Raw genomic sequence first — 7,212 nt, 5'->3', positions numbered from 1 at the left:
CAATCATCGCATACTTCTTCTTTCATTAGGGTCATTTCAATTTCACATTTAGGTCGAGACCCATTCAAGACACAGACATAGAAAAGGGGAAAAACAACATTATGTATGAACAAATTGCCTTGCTATTTACCTTTAACATGATTGTATGGAAGCCCAGCTTTAATTCTTGTAAACCTTTAATTTTTCTATATTATTTGATATTGGGACGATCACTTCAAATTTCTTCCTCATGAAAAATACCACTTACCTTCGAAGTTGGTGTGTGTAAGAGTAGTTCTGAAAATCCTAGAACAAATAAATGTTGCTGGAAATCCAATAGAACAAAATGAATGAAAGAAAAAATATCCATGCAGCACGAACACTTCTAAAGTGGAGGTGTAGACCCTCAATTTTGTCCCTTTAACACATGTCTTTAAGTTCGTTTTCAGTGCTCCACAGTAGTCCCTTGGTGGCCTAGTACTACTCACCACTTACCTTTTTCTGAGTCACCTTGGAGACTTTGGTTAAGGGATTATTTGATCCCTTATTGTGACCTTTGGCAGCTCTAACTTAGACTTAGACTTTTCTTGTTTTTTTTAGGATAGCTTTTAGATACACTTGGCCCGTTAAGCACCACCCTAGGCCCACTTAGTCTCATCATAGGCCCATTTAGGCACACTTGGCCCATTGGACACTTTTGGCGTGACTTGTATGACTTGCATGGTTACATGGCTTTTGGGCTCGGCTTTTTGTTTATTGGTTTATTTTTTATTTTATTTTGTTTTATTTATTTATTTATTTATTTTTATCGTTTCCTAATTTATTTACTGGCCTATCCTTTTATTCAATTATTTAACTTCAAGAATTTCATGTTTTTTTTGCAAGGAAACTTACCATTGGAGTTTAAGGAAGGTGGGACTCTCCTTGAAAGGTTTTGGAGGGGAATTTGAAATTGGGAAGATTGCTTTTGATTGGAAGATTTAAAAAAAAAAAAAAAAAAAAAAAAAAGGAGGAGAATTTTCCTTTTAGGAAACAAATTTAGGTCTTGAGGGGATATATATACGTGAGAGAGGAAAGAAAAAGAGGGGGGGGGGGGGGGGGGGGGGGGGCTTTTTTTTTTTTTTTTATTGATAGTGGGAGGAGATTTTTTTTTGGAGGACACGCATAGAGAAGGGGTTGGACAAGGAGAGGTTTTTGGGAGAGTAGATTTTTGAGTCGAGAGAAAGGTGCAGCAGCCGGAAACCAAGCAATTAGAGAGAATATTGTGCAGGTATATTTTGGGATTTTGCTATATCACCATCTAGTTTTAATATCCCCTGACCTGGTTTTCTAAAAATTCATTCTTGTTGTTTGGTGTGGACGCAAAGGGCCACAATTTGATTTGTTAAGACTGATTTGCTTGCATACTTATGCTATTCTAATCTTCCTTTTAATGTCTTTTAGTTCCATCTAAAAGTAATCTGAATATGGGTTTACTTTGGAATTTGATGTTGGGGGCCTTGTCCCCGTTTGTGTTCCAATCTCACTGTTGAAATACCCACATTTTGTCTTCTTTTCTCCTGTTTTCTTTTCTTTTCTTTCTTGGTCTTTTTTTTTTTGTTTTTCTGTGCTTATGTATCTATGTTTCTTTCTTTTCTTTACCTTGGTGTTCCCGGATATGGAGACCATGACGACAGGAGTATTTTATGAAAGGTGAAAACTTTATAAAGGCTATGTAGAATGTGGGCTGTTTGTGGGGTTTTGGCACGTGGTTGCAGATTGTTGAATCAAATTGGGTATTTCTTCTTCAAGACAAGAAAGTTGTTAAATCGGGCCCTAGGTGTGACTTAGTTGGATTCAGAACTTGCTTCTATTTCTGGGTTTCTCTGTTCGTGGTATTATGGGCTGGAATCCTGGCAGGTTTTTCCTTGTCTCGACAGTGACAATACCTTCAATCAAAACTACTATCATGGAGGAATAATATTGCAACACCATTAGTATTATCCAAGCCAACAGGATATATAGAGATGATGAGTGATCCAGTTGCAATCGTCTGTGGGCATAGCTGTGAGAGGAAGTCGATTCAAGAAAATTTCTGAAGAGAAGAGAAGACCTGCCCCATATGCAGAGAAAGACTCAGGTCATGGAGCTTACTCCAAATCCTTTGCTTCAAAACTCTATAGAAGAATATAAGCAAAGAGGCATGAACTTAAAATTCCAAGCTGCTCTTCTTGGAATCACCCCCAATGACCACTCTATACAGAACAAAGCCTTGGAGGAGATGCAAGTTCTAATGGAAAGGCCACGCTATACAGAAAAATGTTGCAGAGAAAGGCCTCATCTCAAAATTTGTGATCTCTACTTCTGCAGATCCAGAAGAGCCACTAGTGTTCAAAAAAAAAAAAACTATATATTGAGAACAGTCCAAGATACCATGTAACATATCGTTTGAGGTGTTCAAGAATCTTAGATCAGCAAGGTCACATAATTCATATGGAATCAGTCCATGGAGGAGGTTCTCAGAAATGTCCAAGCACTGAAGTTGTGAGAGATGGCCAAAGTATTCGGTTATACTACCAGTAAGTCTATTGCTATGCGGATCCGAGGAAGTCGGGTAAAGGCCAATAAGGTTAGTCAGTTCTGAGAAAGAAAAAATTGAACTAGACAGATGATTGATGCTTAGATCCATATCAGAAAGGCTTTGTAGCATGCCAATTGAAACGAGTGGTGGGATCTAAGTTGATTTCGAGATTAAAGCAGAATGGTCCATCAAACACCTTTTTTTTTTTAATAATTAGCAGATTGCAAAGCTATCAACAAGGGTCTTTTCATGCAAGTATCAACAGTTGAATCATTAGCACCTTCATGCTTCCAAACTCTACTTCTAGCATGGCCATCTCAACGCACACCTCTTCCTCCATTTTCTTCATTGAGAATTTACAGTTTTGAATTGATCTTTCAAACCCTTTTTCAACTGAATAAATTTAGCTTTGAAGATTCATCAAAATAACTTTAGTTTTCTTTAAAAGTTCCTTAGGAGCTTCTAGGTATAAAATCCCAACTTTGACATGCTATTCGCTGCCACTTTCCTTCGGGCATGCACTTTCATTGTTTTATTCGATTTTCAACTGATTTTCCTGATTTTTCTTAATTTTTTTCTCAAGCATGAATAAAATTCATGATTCCAAACAATGGAATTCATAGAACCAACTCATGCGAAATTAATTAGGGCTTTGGTGGGGGCCCGACATTCACGATACCTTCTTCAATATTGTTTGCTTGATATGTTGATTTTTGATTCTTCTTGATGATATACATGAATTTGTTTCGTATTTATTGTTGAGATGTTCTTGTTTCCCATAGAGGAGTACTAGCTTGCTATCCAGGTACACTCTCTTCTCATCTATTTTTTAGAACTCTATGGGCTTGTATGTCATTGATGACCATATCCATATTTGACATGATTATTGGATGTCTTGATATATGCCTGATTTGCTTGAATAAAAACAAATGTTGTGTGCTACATTTCTACACTAACTTTTATGTTTTATGATAGCGCTTGAAGAGCAGTCCAGGTACGTACCCTAAATCTTTTTTTTCATGATTGTGATTAGTTTTCCTGCTAAGCATACTATTTTTCGAAATCACCCTAGCTCACTTAAGTATCCATGATTAACCATTTAATTGCCACGTTTCCCTCAACTTAGTCAGTAGAGACCTCTTTAGGGCTTAGAGGGGTGCTATCTCCTAGAGGTACCTTCCCAATAAGTAACCTGATCCCCGGACCTAGACTCGGGTTTTTTTTTTCAAAGACATGCTTTTCCAACAATTATGGAGTCACATTTTAGGGTTTTTCTTTCTTGTTTTATTTTCCCTTTAAAATAAAAATAAAATAAGTGGCGACTCCAACTTTTTCCAAAAATTAATTTTTCACAAATAAAAAACGAGTCTCACCGATCGAGTGGGGGACGCACGTGAAAAATGCGGGTCCACAGAAGGAATGCCCTTGTTGGAAACAACACTTAATTAGACACTCGTCGGATGTATGGACCATTTTATAATAATATTTGCTTTCACATTATGTGCAGGCCTATTCAAGTTAAATACTTGGTGCACATGTTAAAAAAATGACTCAACATACTTCAACAAATCAAAAGGATAGAGGTTCAAAGAAAAAATTGTTGTAAGAGCAGAGTAATGTGAGTATTGTATATGTTATTTATGCATAGCTTCTTGTTCCAATTTATGCTAATTGAATTAATCTATCTTCTATATTTATCATATGTAATGTAATTATCTACAAAATAAGAATAGAGCAGTGGGATGGGAAAGGAGCCTATTTGTATGGGCTTCCTATTACTTATCAGGAAAGGAGCAGACTGATAACTTTAAATTTGTGGCCTTGTATTTGTATTTGCATTTCTGATATAAATGTATGGTTAGATGTGTGGTAAACTACATTTAAGATATTATTTGTTGTTGATCATCTGATAGTATCAGTTATAGGCCATCGAACCAAGTTGATTCCTTGAAAAATTATTAAAGAAATGTTTTGAAGTGTTGAGTCCCATGCTTGTGATGAAAGATTAAATTGAGTACTTTGGAAAATTAAAAAGGAAATACAATTTAGGAGAATTACACAAGAACCTTGAGTATTGCAGTATTATATGTTCCTATCATGGTTACTTCTAGCCTGGTTCATATATATAAATAACTTGCTGCTTGAAGCTTTGTTGAGCTATGCCTTTTCTTGCCCAAACAATTAAAGGAAATGTTCCTTCTAGATACTTGAAGGATTTATTGTGAACATTATATTCAGTTGAAAATATTCTTCTTTTTCAAAGAGGTAGAAAAGGAGAAAAACATATTTATTAATGTATTTCTTTTTTTATTTGTGTGGATGTCTTCTAATAATAATGATCAAAATTTTGATGATGAAAGCGGCGATGAACATGATTTTTATCAATTGGTGCTTGCGGGTTGCGCTGCAGCTGTAAAACTTACTAGTTTCAAAGAAAAAAAAACCTTACAGAACTTCTTCCCACACAGGATACAAGTTTGTAATGGATGTCTTAAATGGCCATGAAATTAGGTGTTTTGAGCAATTTAGAATGGAAAAACATGTGTTTATGAATTTATTAGAAACACTTACTAAAAGGTATGACCTAAAAGAAGGTTTTGATGTGCCCTTAACAGAGGCCTTAGCAATGTTTCTCACTACAATAGGTCATGGACTAAGCAATAGGATGATTCAAGAACGATTTCAACACTCTGGTGAATCTGTTTCTAGATGGTTTGAGATTGTATTAGATGTTGTTTGTCTTATGGCCATGGATATTATAAAATCAAGTGATCCACAGTTTAAGGAAGTCCTTGATAAAATAAGAAATGATGATCGGTATTGGCCATATTTTAAGGATTGTATTGGGGTAATTGATGGAACTCATATACCTGTTGTGGTTCCTAGAGATAGACAAATACCATATATTGGTAGAAAAGGCATGACTACCCAAAATGTTATGGCAGTATGTGATTTCAATATATGTTTCACATTTGCATGGGCCGGATGGGAAGTTGTTGCTCATGATGCACGAGTCTTTTTAGAGGCATTAAGAAGGCCATAATTGGGTTTTCCTCATCCACCTAGAGGTTTGTGAATGACAATATCAAACTTGTTTTTGTGATCAAATTTTTATTATCTAATATATATTTTTGTTTTTGTTTTGTAGGTAAATATTATTTGGTCTATGCTGGTTATCCTCAAATGAGTGGATATTTAGGCCCTTATAAAGGTGAGCATTACCATCTTCCAGATTTTCAACGAGGTAGTTCACCTAGAGGTAAAAAGGAAATATTTAATCATAGGCATTCTTCTTTGAGGTGCACAATTGAGATAACATTTTCCATTTTGAAGAATAGATGGAGAATGCTATGACAAATGCATAGTTTTCCTCTTGAAAAACAAGTAAAGATTGTTATTGCTTCAATGGCTCTTTACAACTTCATAAGGATTAATGCTATAATGGATATGGAATTTAAACCTTATGATGATGATCAAGGGTTGTTTCCACTTAATGAAGAAGAGAGTAGAGTGGATTCACTTGTTGAGGAAGATGGTTCACATCATGCAAGAGAGATGGAAGAAGAACGTGATCGAATTACAAATCTTCTTATATCTCATTAATGTTTAATTATGACTCTAATATGTAAGAATATAATTTTTCCCCCTTTTTTGTTATGAAAACATTTGTTTTCTTATTTACTTTTAATTAGAATTTTTTTTTTTGAAAAATTAATAGGTAATCATATATTGTTTTACCTTGAAAATTATCTTTTATTCAATGTTCTTTTTTTATTTTTATTTTATTTTATTGATTTAGATGTTTTTTATAAATATTTTTTTAAATTTTATTATAGTGATAAAAAAATTATTAATTTTAAACTAATATATAATCAAATAATTTGTTATATCATGATTGATATTTATTTATTAATCTAATTCTTCTTGTAAAAAATTTATTTAAATCATAAAAAAAGATTATTTTTAGTTTTTTTAACAATATAAATGTATATATGTCATTTTTGGTAATTTATTAATATCAAAGGTGTTTTTATATTTATACAATATATTATAAAAAACATTTGAAAATCATTTTTTCTAATTCTCAAAAAAGTGTTTTCCAAGGAAACAAAAGAAAACACTTTTAAGAAAAACGTTTTTTATTAGAATCACTGCCAAACGGGCTCTTAGAATGTGTTTGACAGTGATTCTAGAAAACGTTTTTAGTTTTTTTAATACTTGAAATATTTTTTTTTAATATTAGAATTACTACCAAATGAACTCTTAGAGTACGTTTGAAAGTGATTTTAGGAAGTATTTATAATATTTTTAATACTTGAAAAATAAAAAATTCTAAGTATTAAAAATGGTAGAAATATTATACCAAACTTTTAGAACCCATTTGACAATAATTTTAAGAAGTGTTTTTAAATTTTTTAACACTTAAAAATTTTTATTATTCAAATATTAAAAATGTTAAAAACGTTTTTTACAATCACTATCAAATGCATTCTTAATTTTTTTTTAGAAACACTTTTAAAACTAAAAACACTTCCTATTTTTTTTAAAAACACTTTTTAAGACTAAAAACACTTTCTATAATCACCGCTAAATGAATTCTAATTAGAGTTTGGGTTATAGAACTCGGTCAAATTCATTGGGACGAAGTTTAGAAAAATGAACTTCATATTTGG

This window comes from Vitis riparia, chromosome 13 (genome assembly GCF_004353265.1).
Source record: "Vitis riparia cultivar Riparia Gloire de Montpellier isolate 1030 chromosome 13, EGFV_Vit.rip_1.0, whole genome shotgun sequence".
Classification (NCBI taxonomy): Eukaryota; Viridiplantae; Streptophyta; class Magnoliopsida; order Vitales; family Vitaceae; genus Vitis; species Vitis riparia.
This window is presented reverse-complemented; position numbering follows the sequence as displayed.